Source organism: Castor canadensis, chromosome X (genome assembly GCF_047511655.1).
Source record: "Castor canadensis chromosome X, mCasCan1.hap1v2, whole genome shotgun sequence".
Classification (NCBI taxonomy): Eukaryota; Metazoa; Chordata; class Mammalia; order Rodentia; family Castoridae; genus Castor; species Castor canadensis.
In genome coordinates this window covers 60,449,389-60,468,119 of record NC_133405.1, presented here as the reverse complement: position 1 = coordinate 60,468,119, position 18,731 = coordinate 60,449,389, and the positions used below count along the sequence as shown (strand labels likewise).

The 18,731-nt window shown below is 33.0% G+C and overlaps 1 pseudogene; it reads right to left on the bottom strand.

Moving 5' to 3' along the window:
• Positions 1 to 14,562, bottom strand: part of LOC109675492 (small ribosomal subunit protein eS4, X isoform-like) — a 38,979-nt pseudogene extending 24,417 nt beyond the window's left edge.
• Between the last annotated feature and the right edge of the window lie 4,169 nt (positions 14,563 to 18,731).

Genomic DNA, 18,731 nt, shown 5'->3' with positions numbered 1-18,731 from the left:
AAGGCCACTCCAGGAGACCAGGACAAGTAGAAGAAAGAATCTCAGAACTTGAAAATAAAATAGAAATAAAAGAAAAACAAGAAATCTTAGTGAAACAACTCAAGAGCTATGAAAGGAATATGCAAGAGCTCAGCAACTCCATCAAAAGACCAAACCTGAGAATCATGAGCAGTGAAGAAGAAAAAGAAGTGAAAACAAAAGGGATATATAACATATTCAATAAAATAATAACAAAATTTCCCAAATCTCAAGAAAGTTTTGCCTGCTCAGGTACAGGAAGCCTCCAGGACACCAAACAGATGTGACCAAAAAAGAACCTCCGCAGGGCATATCATCATCAAAACAAGCATAGAGAACAGAGAAAGAATATTGAAGGCTGTAAAGAGAATAAAAACGAATAACATATAAAGGTAAACCCATCAAAATAACAGCAGGCTTCACAATGGAAAACCTTAAAAGCAAGAAGGGCATCAAGTGAGGTATCTCAGGCACTGAATGAAAATAACTTCAACCCTAGGATACTCTATCCAGCAAAACTATCATTAAAAATTGACAGAGCAATAAAAATTTTTCACAATAAACAGAAACTAAAACAGTGTATGACCACCAAGCCACCACTACAGAAGATTCTACAAGGAATTCTGCACACAGAAGATGAAAGAAAACAAAACCATGAGAAGATGGGAAGCATCAAACCACAGGAGAAAAAAGACAAGCAGAGAGTAACACTGGTTTGACTTCACACAATCAAATCCTTAAACAACAAAGACAACTAAATGGCAAGAATCACAACATACCTATCAATATTAACAATGAATGTTAATGGACTCAACTCCCCCATCAAAAACACTGTTCAGCAAACTGGATGAAAAATGAACATTTGACAATCTGTTGTTTACAAGAGACCCATCTTATTGACAGAAATAAACACTAGCTTAGGGCGAAAGGCTGGAAGAAGATTTACCAAGCCAAAGGTCCCTGAAAACAGGCAGGAGTAGCAATACTTATATCAGACAAAGTAGACTTCAAACTTACATTGGTCAAACGGGATAAGGAAGGACACTTCAGAAACTCACCACATGTATGCAGATGTATAAGGACTGAATTAAGTCATCATGGCTAACAATAGAACTTGTCATGTATTAGGCTGTCAATATTCGTCTGTGAAATGAAAGATTAGTGATTCATAAGGTAATTTCCTACTACATAGAGTAGGACAATCACAGTGGAAATTTTTGGCTCATTTGTTCTCTGAGGGTTGTCAACACATGTAAGTAGTATAGTTCTGATAAAATCCTCCGTCATTTTGTTAAATACAGATTGAATCATTTAGAAAAGTCTAACAATGTTAATTATGCATCAAACAACAAGCATACATTAACCAATTCCATTCACTGTCTACACTTTATGTATTTCACAAGCAATGATATATTGCACACTATACATGTATAAACAACAACAATGAACATTTCATAAGTTCAAGAGCAACTGTATTATTTCAAATATAACACTCCAATTAAAATAATAGCTTCAAACCATCAAAAAAAAGGACACTTCATGCTAACAAAAAGTGCAATACATCAAAAAGTAATAACAATTATCAAACTGTATGCACCCAATGTCAATGCACCCAATTTCATCAAACATACACTAAAGAACTTAAAAGCACATATAGACTCCAACACAGTGGTAGTGGGAGACCTTAATACCCCCTATCACCAATAGATAGGCCATCCAAAGAAATCCTGGAACTAAATGACACCATAAATCAAGTGGACCTAATTGATGTCTATAGAATATTTCATCCAACAACAACAAAATATACATTCTTCTCAGCAGTCCAGGGAACTTTCTCCAAAGTAGATCATGTCTTAGGACACAAAGCAAGCCTCAGCAAATATAAGAAAATTGAAATAACTCCCTGCATACTATCTTATCACAATGCATTAAAACTAGAACTCAACAACAAAAACAACAGCAGAAAATATATAAATAATTGGAGGCTGAATAATACATTACTCAATGATCAGTGGGTCATAACAGAAATAATAGAAGAAATAAAAAGTTTCCTAGAAGCTAATGAAAATGGAAACAAAACCTACCAGAACCTATCGGACACTGCAAAAGTGCTCCTAAGCGGAAAGTTTATAGCCATGAGTGCTTATATTAAAATGACAGAAAGATCTCAAGTAAATGAGCTAATGCTACATCTCAAACTCCTAGAAAGGCAAGAGCAAGCAAAACCCCAAATCAGCAGAAGGAGAGAAATATTAAAAATAAGAGTTCAAATTAATGAAACAGAGACCAAAAAAAAAAAAACAAACAAACAAAGAATCGACAAAACAAGAAGCTAGTTATTTGAAAAAATTAACAAGATTGATGAGCCCTAGGAAATCTGACTAAAATGAGGGGGAAAAGACCCAAATTAGGAAAATCAGAAACCAAAAAGGGGAGATAATAACAAATACCATGGAAATCCAGAGAATCATCAGAGACTACTTTGAGAACCTCTATTCCAATAAGTTGGAAAACCTTGAGGACCATTCAAAACTGAACCAAGAAGGTATTAACCCCTAAACAGATCTATAACAGGTAATGAAATTAAAGCAGCAATAGTCCCCCAAAAAAGAAAATTCAAGATTTTTAGCTGAATTCTTACCATACCTTCAAAGAAGAGCTAATACTAACATCATGAAGCAAGTAAATAGAATGAATTAGAGCTATAAATGTTTAACTGTGGGATCTCCATTTAAAAAATTTGCAATATGGTGTAGAGATATATTACCAATATAATGGATGCTACATGTTTTTTGTGAAGCAGAAGTACATATGCAGCATTCTGAATGTACCCCTCTTTCCCATTTATGTTTTAGAGTCTTAATCCTCAATGAAACATTGTTGGGAGATGGGGCCTAAAGAAAGACACTTACATCATGAGGGTTCTGCCCTAATGAATGAATTAATCTTAGTTTAAAAATGCTTGCAGAAGTAGTGTCAGGCTGTCATCTGATCATTTTTTTGTTGTTGTGCTGGCTGGGGGTATATTGTAATATTTACAAAGGTTCTGAGAATGTATCAAACATATGATCTTCTGTCATGTGCGAACACAGCATTCTCCTTCTGGGGAGAACACAGAAAGAAAGCAGCATCTTGGAACACAAAATTAATCTTCCAGCACCTTCATCTTAGATTCCAGCCTCTCAATAACTGTGAGAAATAAATTTCTGTTTTTATAATTTACCCAATTTGTGGTGTTTTGTTGCAGCCATATGATATCATTACAACATCACAAAATTACAAATAACCTTTCTTACACAAGTATAAATTAGAGAAAAGTGGCACTTTGCAGAGTGTATTGGAATGATATGACATCCAGAATTTAAGATGATATCCAGTAAATCTCTGCCTGTGGTATTCAATTCACAGGCAGACCCTGTGTATGGTCCCTTCATACACTGTAACAGGTTTGGTTTATGTTACTAATATTATATGACCAAAGTGACTCTCTCTGTCTTTGTCTTTCTCTGTCTCTGTCTCTGTCTCTCTCTCTCTGTCTCTCTCTCTCTGTCTCTCTCTCTCTGTCCCTCTCCCTCTCCTTTCCTCCTTCTTCATCCTCCAAAGTGCTGGAATGATACTATGTGCTACTACATCAAGATCTCTCTTTCATTGTGTTTTTTTCCCCTTGGAAATTCAACTACCACGCCTAGAGGACATTCAGGCAATCTATTGAAAGACCCACAAGGCAAAGGAGCAAATTTATCCAGCCAATAGCTAATAAGCAGTTGAAATAATTACCACAAACTGAATGAGCAAAGAAGCCTATCTTCCCGCAGTCTATCCTTCATCTGAGAACACAAGCTCAGTTAACAGCTAGAATGCAACTTTTTGAGGAACTGAGCCAGAAACACCCATCTAAATTAATCCTGAATTCCTGACTCACAGATACTGTGAAATAAATAAATGATTCCTGAATATTTTCTTTTATATGTTTGCTAATTTTGGAGGAATTTTTTGTACAGCAATAGATCACAAATACAGGTGGAGGACAAGATAAGGAAGGTAAACAAAAAGGAATAGCAATTAAAAGGTTACATTAAAATATGCTGTATATCCGTGTAAGTATATATGTGTATGCATAAGAATTGGAGTAGGAAAATATTTTATAAGGTACAAGAAGAAGTTGGTAATTAATGAGCATGTATTTTTCTTTTTGGTAAAAATAGACCTACTAACAAAAAAACCCTGATTACTCGTGTGTACATTTCAGTGTAAATAGCCAAGAAGAAAAGTTAGTAATGATAACTAACATTTAAATAACATAAAAGCATGCAAGAGAAAGTTTTTGGAAAGATTATTGTCCTTGTAAATATTCTTGAATTATAATATTTTGCTTCTCATACTAATCATTTATTATTTTTATAAATTAACATGGATATATATCAAATAGTGAAAACTACTTAGTAAATAGAAGAATAGAAAACATAAAAATATAACAAAACACACTGAACAACAGAAAGATAGTTTTGAGGTAGGACCAAAAGGAAGTCAGACATGACACTCAGGAAGCTAAGGCAGGAGTATTGCAAGTTCAAGGCCCAAGCCAGGCTATCTAGTGAATTCTAGGCCAGCATGGGCTACACAACAAAGGCCTGTCTCAAAAAAAAATATGGAAACTTAAACTTAAAAAAATTTCTCATAAAATGAAACATCTCAACAATCTGTTTAACACCTGATTAAACAGACATGAAAAGAGAATTAGGGATCTGAGTTTGGTCCTTGGAATTCTGTCATTTTTCTGTACTAATCCCCTTGCTGATGTCAAGCACTGTAAAGACTTAGAAACCATCAATCCACAGATCTTTTTTCAGTTTTTCTTTTAAAGTAAAACTTTTACTTGTAGACTGAACTTGATGATTATATATAAAAGGACTCTTCAGTATTCCCTCAACATTGAATGACCATTTACCTGGTGGCCTTAGACTGACCTAGTTCTCCCAACACTTTCCTACATGTAGATCTCAGAATAACTGTAAATTGTGCTGGAAATGCAATATTCTGACATAGAGAAAAACTGCTTGAAACAGCTGTGCCTTATTCTTATCTCACTTAGAGAACATAATATCCTGAGCTAGGGAGGAACTGCCTAGAAAGCCAGTGCTTTGTTCTTACCTCCTCTTGAGCCAGGATGTCCTTCAAAGCTTTACCCTAGTGAGTCTTGTTGCACCTGAGGCATGTAGCCTGGTATGTGCTTTTTGGGGTCCCTCAGCTAAGGTGCAAGTGTGGCCTGTGTGGTCAAAATTCTTTCTTCTCTGAGTAGGGTTTGTGAGCCTTGAGGTGGGGACTGACTCAAAATGGATCTTAGGTTTCATTTTTTTCATTTGACATTTATCTGTAAGTACTAAATGAGCTTCATGTAAGTTGTTGCATATTAATGTATTTGTTTCACTGTACTCACACAAATTGCTACCCAGTGCACATGGCCCAAACAATGTATGCAGATATAAATAAATGAATAAACAATAAAAAAACCTTCTCAACAAGTATATTCACTTGAGTGGTTAATAGACACATCAAACTTGTCTATATTCATTAGAATAGGTCAAGCCGAAGCTGTGGTGGTAAAAATAAAACAATTAACATATCAAAAAACCTTCCCCAAATGTCAGAATATTAATACATAAAAATTTATTTTTTACTCAATCAAACTTGATAGAGGTTGGGTAACTCTCTTGGACAGTTGCCCTATGGGGAATGAATCAGTATACTAAGTTGATTTTATCTTCTGGCATTCTGCTATCTCAAATCAAAGAGAAGAAATATCTTCACAATCTGCAGTAATTTTTAACTGTCTCTGTCACTTCTGCTCACAACCCATTGGCAGAAGTAGTAAAATGATATCTGTCAAGTGTAAAAAAGTCACTCCATAGGCCCACTCAGAAAGTAATGAGGAAACTTGATTCAGTAAGAAAATCTGAATTCAAAGAGCAATCAGTGAAACATAAAGTGTAAGACAAGGAAAGACAATGAAAAAGCTTCTATTTACCAAGTATGCACTGACAATTAAAAATAGGAATAACATTCCGCATTTTCTAAGTAGTAATATGGAACTAACATTTCAGATAAAAATATTAACTTTTAATAACATTAATACATACCTATGGTAAAATATTTTACAAAAGGACTTAAAGTCATAAAAAGATTAACCTTTCTCAAATTAACATATAAATGTAAGTCCTTTTAGAATCTTGTTATGATGTTGTGACTTTTCTCTTTTTACTTTTCTCAATAACTGAATTCCATATGGATGGATAAATATGTGAAAGTCTTCCTGAGAGAGGATTTATCCCAACAGATAAGAAAATTTTCCATAAACCTACTAATATCAAATACAGTCAGATGATTAAAGCAATCTGGAGAATCAAAAAATTTAAAATATGTCTGGGAACCTAGGATGTGATTTTGGACACATTTGAAGTTCTTGGTAAAAGAGTGGTTTATTTAGTATTTGGTGATTGCATAATTGACTATACATCTGTAGAAAAGAAAAAAATGTATCCCTTACTTCAAATAATTTAACATCAAATGCACAAACACATATGCAAAGACAGAAACACATAAAAAAAAGTTCAAAATGCTTTCATAACCTCAAGTTGAAGATCTCAAGAAACCTAGAAAATACACTAAAGAAGACAGGCACATTTTTCAATGTGGGCATTTAAAAAATCTGTATGACAAAACGATCACTATAAGCAAAATCAAAACATAAAATACATACCAGAAGAGTATATTTGAAACACATTTGACAGGGAGGAAGCAATTTCATTAGTATAGGAAGGTTTCCACAAATTGATAAGGAAATAGTTAAGAACTCAATAGAAAAATGGGCAAAAATGTTGAACAAAACATCTTCTTGAGAGGGAATTCATATGCCTAATTACTTAAATCTAAGTGTCCAATCTCATCATTGGGCAGAAAACTGCAATTTGAAATGATGAAATTTTTTTGTCTGTTAGTTAGTGTAAGTGATTAGCAGAAATTTAAGTAGCATAAAATCAAGTGGTTTGGGAATGGTTACAATTCACATTGCTTAGTAATGTGATTTGCTAAAAACTTTATTTTGTATTTACTGAAAAACAATACATTTAGTATTGCATTTAGTAATCTCACATTGTTTATAAAAAATTCAGTAATATAAGAAGCATTAAGTATGTCTGTGTAAGCATCTTATTTGAATCATTTGTAGTAGCAAAAATGTTGGAATAACGTGAACATTTATCTGGCAGTAGAATAGTTGAAGATCATATGTTGCACAAATAAAACAAAAATCATAATAAAAGTAGAATTGAATGGCAAGTTGTAAGATTATTCATTATTTCATTTGTGAGAGTTGAAAATTGAGAGTATTGATTTTGAAGGCAACTTATTTTAGATCTTTAGCTGGCAGAAAATCAAGCGCTCATCAGTCCTTCTACATGAAGAATATGACATTAGTTTAGGAGTGGATGTCTACATAGACCAGATATATTTGTGACTGCAAATATGCCCAAGATGATTTAATTGGAGCATAGGAAAATTATATGTGTCCTCAATTAACAACTTTCATTGGATAGTGAAAGTCTTATCATTGAGCAAAACATTTTTAAGTGAGAAAATATTTTGAGTATTGTTAACTGAATAAAGACAATTGCCAAAAAAAAAAAAACTTAATAATGAAAAAGTAGTTAATAATGCAGAACACTTTGAAAGTAAAGATGTTTTGTACATAAAACATAAAATAATGAATTTTTTTAACTTGCCAAAATAGAAAGAAATAAGGAGAGTGCAAGGTTTGATTGTAGGAAGAAAAGGATGTCAGAGTCACTTTTTGAAAGATAGTGGAAAGTCAACTTCAGGCAAGTTTTGTGAATGCATTTAATACCAGAATCATATGTTGGATTTTTGAGACATTTCTGCGTAAGTAAATAAAATCTTTGGGTTTATGTAAAAATACACAATATAACAATTTGCTTGACTTCTCATAGTTTTTCAACTTTCTTGCACCCACATAGCATTGAAATAGTCATAACTTATGTGCACGCACGCACACACACACACACACACACAAAATCTCTTTTAAGTCAAAATACAGGAAAACCACAAGAGCACTATGAAATAAGTGGAAACTTATTAGACAAACATAGGTGATGCTTCTTTTGTCTTTTTTTGGCATAAGTATACAAGTCAATAATTTTTGTTTCAACTAAACTGGGCACAAAACTGGAAATTTTTAAGTTTATGTGATTTAACTGGAAATTCTGTGTCAAGTAAAGTGGTCATTGCTGAAGAAATAATGCTTAAATATTACTTCTTATAGCATTATTTATTTGATAAAAAAAGTTATGTCTACTAGAAAAGTACTAATTCCCAAAAAGTAGTGACAAAAAGATAGGATGAAATATTCTTATATGTATGTCTGAAATTAGACACTGTAATTGCTCTTTTATAATAAATAAAGCTATATGTGAGTGAGTAAGCCATAGCTATTTGATTATGTGTTATAGTCATTAAGAATTTATGCACATGGTAAACATGATGATACCTTGATAATATGCCTAAACCAAAATGTTATATAATGCAAGGATTCAACACACATTATATAAAGCACAGCTGCCAAAGTCACATGATATAAAGCATTTTGTAGTAATGGTATGAAAACCTCAATATGGATAATATACAGTGACATAACACACTTCACCTTTGAAATTCTCCCTCAAATTATTTTCTAACAATTTCAATACAGTACAGCCATCACATTATTTTTTGAGTAAAATATTTTAGGATCTTGCAAAATACAATAATGAAAGATATATGCTACTTTATTTCTTCAAGCCTGTGTCTAGTGCTCTTGATTTTTGTTTTTTAGAATGTTTAATGAAATTTATGTTACTTTAAGTGTGCCATTCTATAATGTGTTACCAATCCAGTAAGTGCTGTATCTTAAATATTAAAAAAAATTCAGAGTCTTCTTGAGGTCTAAGAAGAAAAGACAACCACATGCAGACATGCTATTAAAGGGAGATTTTAATAAACTTTACAGATAATTGTGACTATTCCTATTTGATACTCCCTCAACAGTGATGGATTTTAAAAGGTTGAGGCAGAAATAAGAAATAAAAGGAATATAAATTGATAAAGAATAGTCAAACTATCCCTATTCACAGATGACATGATCTTATACCTAAAAGACCTGAAAAACTCAACCCCAAAAACCCTAGACACCATAAACAGCTTCAACAAAGTAGCAGGATGCAAAGTAGCCTTTCTATACACTAACAATGGACAGACTGAGAAAGAATATAAGAAAGCAATTCCATTTAGAATAGCCTTGGGAAAAAAAAATCAAAAACCTAAAAATAAACTTAACAAAGGATGTGAATGACTGCTACAAGGAAAACTACAAACAACTGAAGAAAGAAATTGAAGAAGACTACAGAAGGTGGAAAGATCTCCCATGCTCATGGATTGGCAAAATCAACATAGTAAAAATGGCTATACTACCAAAAGCAATCTACATGTTCAACACAAGTCCCATCAAAATCCCAATGATGTTCATCACAAAGATTGAAAAATCAACACTTAAATTCATTTGGAAACACAAAAGACTGCAAATAGCCAAGGCGATACTGAGGAAAAAGAGCAACACTAGAAGTATCACAATACCCGACTTCAAATTATACTACAGAGCCATAGCAGTAAAATCAGCATGGTACTGGCACAAAAACAGATCTGAAGACCATTGGAACAGAATAGAGGACCAAGATATGAATTCATGTAGCTACACCCATCTAATTTTTGGCAAAGGTGCCAAAAACATACAATGGAGAAAAGACAGCCTTTTCAACAAATGCTGCTGGGAAAATTCGAACTTGATCCGTTTGTCACCTTGTAAAAGTATCAACTCAAAGTGGATTAAGGACCCTAATATCAAATCTGAAAACTTAAGTTAGTTAGTGCAGGAAATAGCAGGGAATACACAGAAAAAATAGGTATATGCAAGGACTTCCTCAGTAGAACTCAAGCTGCTCAGCAACTAAGGGAAAGGATGGATGAATGAGACTACATGAAATTAACAGCTTCTGAACAACAACAAAAAATGGTTTCTAAATTAAAGAGGCTGACCAAAGAATATGAGAAAAATTTTGCTAGCTATGTATCAGACAAGGGACTGATAACCAGAATATGCAGGGAGCTCAAAAAACTAAACTCTGAAAAAATCAATCACCCAATAAAGAAATGGGCAACTAAAAAGAAGAAGAAGAAGAAGAAATTGGCAACTGAACTGAAAAGAATATTTCAAAGGAAGAAGTCCATATGGCTAATAAAACATGAAAAAATGTGCCTATCCCTGGCCATAAAGGAAATGCAAATGAAAACCACACTAAGATTTTACCTCACTCCTGTTAGAATAGCGATCATACAAAACACCACCAACAACAAATGTTGGCAAGGATGTGGGACAAAGGAACCCTCATATACTGCTAGTGGGAATGTAAGCTAGTACAACCACTATGGAAAACAGTATGGAGGCTCCTTAAAAACTAAGCATTGATCTGCCATATCATCCAGCTAAACTACACCTAGGGATATATTCAAAGGACTGTAAGTCACGTTACAACAAAGGCACCTGCACACCCATGTTTATTGCAACACTATTCATAATGCCTAAGCTATGGAAACAGCCAGGATGCCCCACTACAGGATGAATGGATTAGGAAAATGTGATATTTATACACAATGGAATTTTATTCACCCACAAAGAAGAATGAAATTTTGTCATTCACAGGTAAATGGTTGGAACTGGGGAAACATCATCTTAAGTGAAGTTATTCAGGCTCAGAAAGCCAAGAGAACATGTTTTCCCTCAAATGAGGATTATAGACCTAAAACAAATGCAGCAATGTTATGGAGTATGGGTTATACTAAGGGGTGGCCGTGTACATGAGGAATAGGACAAGGGAAGGACACTAAAAACTTGAATGTGGTTCATGTGCTCATGGTACAGTAATGAATATAGAAATATTAAACTGGCTAGGGCCACCATGAGAAGTGGACTATGGTGGAGTGAAGAGGACTGGAAAAGATGAACCAATTGGGATTGTAATAAATACATATATGCATGGAAATATCACCAGAAAACTCCCTGTGTAGCTATCTTTATCTCAAACTAGCAAAACTGTCATGTTTCTGTTTTATGTTTTTTCTTCTACAAAAGAGGGGGTGGTTGGCACTGGCGGAAGGGGGAAGGTGGTAAGGAAAGGATTAGGAAGATGACTATGTAAATTAAATTTTTAATAAACAATTGATAAGGATATATTTGGAACTATTTTACATCAATAATTACAGTAACTTAGTTGAAATAAACCAGTTCCCTGAAAAGCCACAATTAAAATACACTCAACAAGAAATACATAAAATGAACAGTGTTATATTGACAAAATAAATTGGATTTTGAGTTTTAAACTATGAAAAGAAAAAAGATTAGTGGCAGTGTGAAACCTGAAACCCTAGGTATGAAGTTTCATGTGATCACATTGAAATATGTTAGTCTTGTATTTCAAAAAAACTCTAAAAAGCAAGGAACAAATCAAAACTGGGTTGAAGGCATATCCCAAGTGGTAAAGAGGCTGCCAAGCAAGCACAAAGCCCTGAATTTAAACCCAGTACTGCCAAAAAAAAAAAAAAAAGAGATCACAATTGAATAGTATAACCTAAAGCAAATAGGTGGGTGGTTGTGATATAAATCAATATCAAAATTAAATGACAAGGGAAAATGCTACCTTATTTCTTACTCTAAGCCTAGCATCTTTAAACAAATCATTGTAGTAATTGTGCTACCTTGGCTTTGATTCTGTTTTTGTGTTACAGATTCTCAAGTAAGGCTTATTCACTGCAGAAATGTGGGAAAATATGTTATTCAATTAAAGATTATTGCTATTTGAATGACTTTTCAACAAGTAGTCCATATATTAATCATAAACACATGAATAAATATTTAGAATGATAAAATTCAGGGTGACTTATTTTAAATAGATTGCATTCTCATTCATGTGTTTTAAATTTTAATAATTGCTTTCAGTTTAATTCTAGTTTTGTTTGATAGATTCAGTCCTCAGATCTCTATAAGTTTCCTTAGATCTAGACAATTTCTGGTTAAAAAAAAAAAAAACTCAGAAATCTCTTGAAATACAGGACTTTAGAGAAGCTAGACCATTAAAAGCCTGTAATTATAATGTTTTCTAAATTGTAAGAGAAAGTCTTATACTTTGTACCATAAAATGTATGGAAGCCCACAAAGGAAAAAAATAAGACTTGTTATGACCTGGTGGTATTTTCTACTCCATACAGTTTTTCTTCAGCTGAAAGAGATAAGAATCTCGTTTGTTTGAATAACAATAAAGCATGAGTTCCTCAGATCTGCACGTGTTTTCTGTCCAATTAGGACAGAAAGGTTTTTCCCCTTTGACTCCTGTCATCATTACTTGTGTAAACATTTGAAATTTAGTAATAAAATAAAAAACTGTTAGGAATAAAAATTCAATATTTAACTTCTGTTACTTATTTTCTACTCTTTTTACCTGTAGTTCCTACTTAGTTAAATGAAATGGTGGCATTCTTGGAAAAGAAATAGGTAATTTTACAATAAAAATTGAATAACTTATGTAAAATGCATAAAAATATATTCTGGTATCCTTTAGATTTTTATTGTAAAATAAATATAGCACAGAATTTACCGCTTTCAATTGTACACTTGGCAGCATTGAGTATACTTATATTATGTAGCCATCATAACCACCTATTTCTATAACTTTTTTGTCTTTATAAACTTTAACTCTATACACATTAAATAATAGTTATCCATTCTTCCTTCTTTCAGCCACTGGCCATTGTACATTCTGCCTCTGTAAAATTGACCATTTCATGTCTTTCTTATAAGTGGATTTATACAGTATTTGTCCTTTTTTGTCTTATTTCATATACCATGATGTCTAAAAAGTTTATCCATGTGGTAACATATATCAGAATCGCTTTTCAAGTCTGAGTAACATTTCATTTTATGTGTAAACTACATGTTGCTTTTCTATTCATTTGGTTATGGTCATTTGAATTCTATTTACAAGCTATTTGTCTATTTAGTTTATCTATGTCTTTATGGTTCAATTTCAGTAGGTTTATAAGTATGGAAATTCATCTCTTCTGTGTTTCCCAATTTGTAGGAATAGAGTTGTTAGTAATAAGCTGTAATGAACCATTGTATTTTTCTGGTATCAGTTGTAATGTCTCCTTTTTCACTTTAAATTTTTTATTAAGATCTTGTCTCTTTTTTTCTTAGTCAAATCAGTTATAGTTTTGTCAATTTTGTTTATTATTCAAAAAACAACTTTTGTTTCACTTATTTTCTTTTTTGTTGTCTATTCCTTTACATTGGTTTTGATTTCTATTATTTCTTATTCTAATTTTAAACTTTCTTTACTCTTGCTTTGTTGTGTCCTTGAGATATTTGTTCTTTATTTGAAATCATTCTGATTTTTGATGTTGGTTTTATTGCTACCTAGTTCTCTTTTTGTATTGTTTTTGCTGTAGCTGATAAATTTTGGTATGTTGTGTTTCTATTTCATTTGTTTCTTTTTAACTTTTCTTTTTGGTTTCTTTAGTGACATACTGTTTGTTCAGCAGCATGTTGTTAAGTCTCTACTAATTTGAACAGTTTATAAAGTTTCTTTCATTTTTAATTTGCATTATTGTTTCATTGTGGTAAGACAAGATAAATGATATGATTTCAGGTGTTTTTTAATTTGTTGTTACTTATTTTGTGGCCTAACATATGGCCATAAGGAAGCAGGGAGTTCTCTCTGTCTATTGATATACACACCAATGTTTCCCACGTTAGGACCTTCAGTCCCCTTACACAGATTGCTATACCACATTTGATGAAATTAATTCTCTTGTTTATCTCCACTTCAATTTGAATAGTGTCATTCACTTTACTAAGGGGATCAGGGTATCAAATGGGACAAACATCATGGGTTAGCAGATGCAGATTTCCTTTTATGCCCATAAAAATCTCTTTCACTTTTCACAACATGTACTTAACTACCTCAGGTGTGATGTGATGAACAACAAAGTAACCCTTGGTGTCATAAAATACACAGAAATTTTGGTCAATGCTGATGACATCCATGACACCACAGGGTAGATTGATATGATGAACAACAAAGTAACCCTTGGTGTCATAAAATAGAAATTTTGGTCAATGCTGCTAACATCCATGACACCACAGTTTAGGTTGGATAAATTCATACCATCAATTTTAAGAAACCATTGTATGCAAATTTTCTTTACTTCACTTCCTGTAAGGGCCATAGTTAATTCTATTCCAGAGGAAAATGATAAGAGAAAGTCATTCTCTCAGCCTTTGGGGGCCAGTAAATGGGTGAAGTAGAAATATACCAATTAATTTTTCCATTGGCCAAAGCATCGGGGCACTTCCACCTTCTTCAGATGCTTCTTAGTACCATGATCCATTGCTATATTAGGCATAGAAAGAAGTTCATTTCTTTGTTTCTATGTAGAAGTTATGTACTTCTAACTCCAATCATTCAGTGAGACGTCCATCTCTCGTTATGTTACAATATTTATTTTTTACTTTACTCTCCAAATGTAAAAAATTATCCTGTCTCTGGTGCCCAGGAAAATATTCTCTTTTTTCATTGAGACTTAAATACTCAACATACATCAGTTGACATGCAAGCCTTACTTCTTCTGCTTCTCTCTAACATACCCTACAAGGATATTACTATATCACATCAGAGTCATTTTCACATCTTTGGTATGCTGAGGCTGTATTCTAAGACAAACCTAAACCTCTTCCTTGAGTTCTGTTTCATTCATTCATGCTCCAAAACCCATAAAAGTCATACTTTTATTCCAAAAGTAATTAATTCCAAAGACTCTAATTTTCCTGCACCAAGCAACACTTCACAGAAATCTTCCTCATTTTGTTCATGTTCTCATGTCCCACACTGGATACTCATAGTTTGGCATCCTTATCCAGTCGCAGTATAGATGTTCTCATTGACTGGCCCACTTGATGACTTTAGGACAAAATACTTCTGTGAAGGGAAGGAAAAGCTATCTCTTACTTTTGTACGTTCTTAAAATTATAAGGGCCTTAGTATAGTGGTGTTCCAAATATGCTGCACAGAGTCATAATAGTTCTGCAAAGGAAAGAATGAAGAGATTGAAAGTATAGATTCTAATTCTTTCCATCCCTGCTTTGATCAGAACAATTCTGCTTTTCCTTTATAAGCTTATTTCCTTTTATAAACTGTAGAACCTTTATTAAAATAACATACAAGCTTTTGTGGGAGGAGGTACATGTTATTGCTAAATAATAAAAAAGATTTAAAAACAATAAGCCATATTTTAAAGGCATAGAAACTGAGACCTAGGAATATTTAAATTGTTCTTCAAGATTCTACAATTTTAATCTGAATACAAAAGAATACTTCAGTTTTATAGTTCTTTTTTAATTATATCCAATACTGATTAAAAAAAAAAGAACTCAAAGAAGTATTACGTTAATCCTGTAATTTGAAAAAACGAATGCTTCCACAATACACTCCAGTGTTAAAGATTTCTTTTCTTAAAGGAGATGCTGACAAATAATAGAATTGAAGTTTATATTATATATCTTCATAAATATTCAATGAATATAGAAAATATGCAATGCCAGAAAACAATATGCCTCAATTCAGAGGGACAGAAGAAATTCAATATAGAAGATGGAGATGCTTTGTGAGCAGAAATTGATACATTCTCATTTAAAGGGGGTAGAGTAGGCCAATATTCTGTGGCTTTGCATTGGCTCAGATAGGCAAAATAGTTTCCTCTGAGAATATGAAAATAGCCATGTTTTCATGAAGTTTGAATTTAAAATATCTTCACAGTCAAGTACTCTCAGTCTTAGAAATTAATTTATAGTGCTTCCATACTTATAGGATTCTGTGATACATGACAAAAGTAAATTCAGAAAAAAATCTTTTGCATGAAAACATGTACTGTCTTGGTACCTCTAGATTCTGATGATTAAATTCAACAAAATATCTCATAATCATAAAGCACCAATTGTACAAGAAAACAGCTGTGTGAACAACAATCATAAAGACAACAAATTAGGTTCCTAAATAATTTAGATATTGGTGATAAAAGACAGAATTTTTTTTAATGCATGAAATGTTTGAATAATTTGCAAACATTGAAAAATGACTAAGATTCAAAAGATCTTAAAATTATCCCACATGTGTGTTTGAAGAAGAACAAAACTAAATATAGAATTGTAAAACTGGCTGAAACCACCATAAGAAAGGAAATAAGGTAAAATGAAGAAAAATAGAGATGAGCCCATTGGGATTATAATACATATATACATGGAAATATCACAAGGAAACTCCTTGTGTAGCCATCTTTATCTTAAGTAAGCAAAAGTTTATTTCCTTCTCCTTTTTCTCTTTTTTTCTACATAATCAGAAAACTGGAGGGCAGAACAGGTCCTGCCCAGGGTGAGGGGGTAGTCAGTATGAGTTGGAGGGGGGAAGAGATGAGAAAATGTTGTAAGAAGGTGAACAGTATACAAATACTATGTATACCTGCATATAAATACAAAAGTGATACCTGTTGAAACTCTTCCAGGAATGCGGTGAAGGGAGTGAATTCAAGTATGATATATTTGATACTTTGTAAGAACTTTTGTAAATGCCACAAGGTACCCCTACCCAGCACAACAAATAAAAACAAAGAAAAAACAAAAAGAAAAACAAAACTTCATTTTCAGGAAAAATGTGCATAATCATCTAAGTCAATAAGTACTACAAAGGATGGTTTAACTGTAGATTAGGAAAGAAACCAAACAGAAAATTTGAAAACTGACAAGTTGATCAGAAACATGTATTCAGAATGCAACATTTAGAAAGACAAGAAAATGGGAAATACACAAAAGATGCTAAGATACTTGGCAGATGCACTGAGAATGTCTAAAATGTATGTACACTAGAGTACCTGAAATATAGAATAGAAAGAAAGTGAAGAATATATTTGAAGATATAATGCAAAGAATTTTCTAGAACTGATGAATGGAATGCATTCATAGATATAGAAAGTCCAGTATATATCAGACAGTGTAGAGAAAGATAGACACCTGAATACATTAGTGTCAAACTTCAGAAGAGCAAAGATAAAGAGATATTAAGTTACTTATACAAAAATTTCATTGGGAAAATTGAGAGTCATAATATATTGAGTTCTTGATCCCATATGAAATTATATAGTCAAGATTTGAACATTATTTTATTATTAAAACAATAGAAAGTTAAAAATTGGAATGGCTCAAGCACTGAGAAACACAGAAAGAACCATTTAAAGTGTCCTGTAACTCAGTAAACCTATACAAAGAAGAGTGCTGAAAGCCACTTTACCTAGTACTTATACCATCGTTTAAAATTTTGTACTTCACTTTTCTTTTACATGAGGAATTAAATCTTCCTTCTTTGGTCTCTGAAAGGTAATTATTTCATGACATACACCTGGTTTTCAAAGTCACCTGTAGTGTCCTCTTATGCCTTTTTTCCCTTTTATTTATTTATTACCATATTATAGTTGTACGAGGAGTACATTGTGACATTTACAAAAGTACTTATATATATCTTAGTTAGATTCACTCCCCCCATCTTTCTCATTTTTTCCCATATCCCTTTCTTAGAACAATTTCAACAGGTCTCGTTGCTGCATTTTCACATGTGAACACATAGTACTTCCAATTATATTAACCTTCCTTCACCTTTTCCCTATTCCTTCCCCCTTCCACTGGTACTAACCCCCAAATGAGACTTGTTTTACCTTCCTGTCCTTTGTGGTTCCTTTTAGGATATTTTTGTTTGTTTATGATATTTATTAGGAGTTTCATTGTGGCATTTCCATATATATAATATATATCATATGTGTTTATATATTATCTATTATATATATTATACACTGAATTGGTTCATCCCCTCCATTATTCTCATTTATACCTTAGTCCCTTTCTTATGTTGATTAAAACAAGTTTGAATGTTCCATATTCATACTTTTATAGAAAATTGAAAGTTGAACTCTACACATTTTCCTACCCAAAGTCCTCCTTCTCTGTCATATCTCATTCTTTCATATTTCTCTTTCTCTTACCTCATCCCAATCTGTTATTTTTCTTTCTCTTTTTTGTGGTACTGGGGTTTGAACTCAGGGCCTACACCTTGAACCACTCCACCAGCCCTTTTTTTGTGATGAGTTTTTTTGAGATAGAATCTTGCCAGCTATTTTCCCTGGTTGTTTCAAACTGCATTCCTCCTGATCTCAGCCTCCTGTGTAGCTATGATTACAGGTGTGAGCCTCCAGCATCCAGCTTATTTTTTTTCTTTAAACTATGAAGTGGAAATGGCAGGGAGAGATTAAGATGGTGGAGTGTTGACATTCTTAGTCATGACCAACTACCCCAAAAAAGGAAGAGCAGAGGACTCCAAAAGGCACCCATGGGGTCCCTTAACAAGCAAAAAGAAAACCCACTCTGAATCTTCAAGTAGAGAAACAACTACCCATGGGAAGAATGGAAAGAATGAGCTGCAGCTCAACATACAGATCCCCCACACCTGAAGTCCCCACAC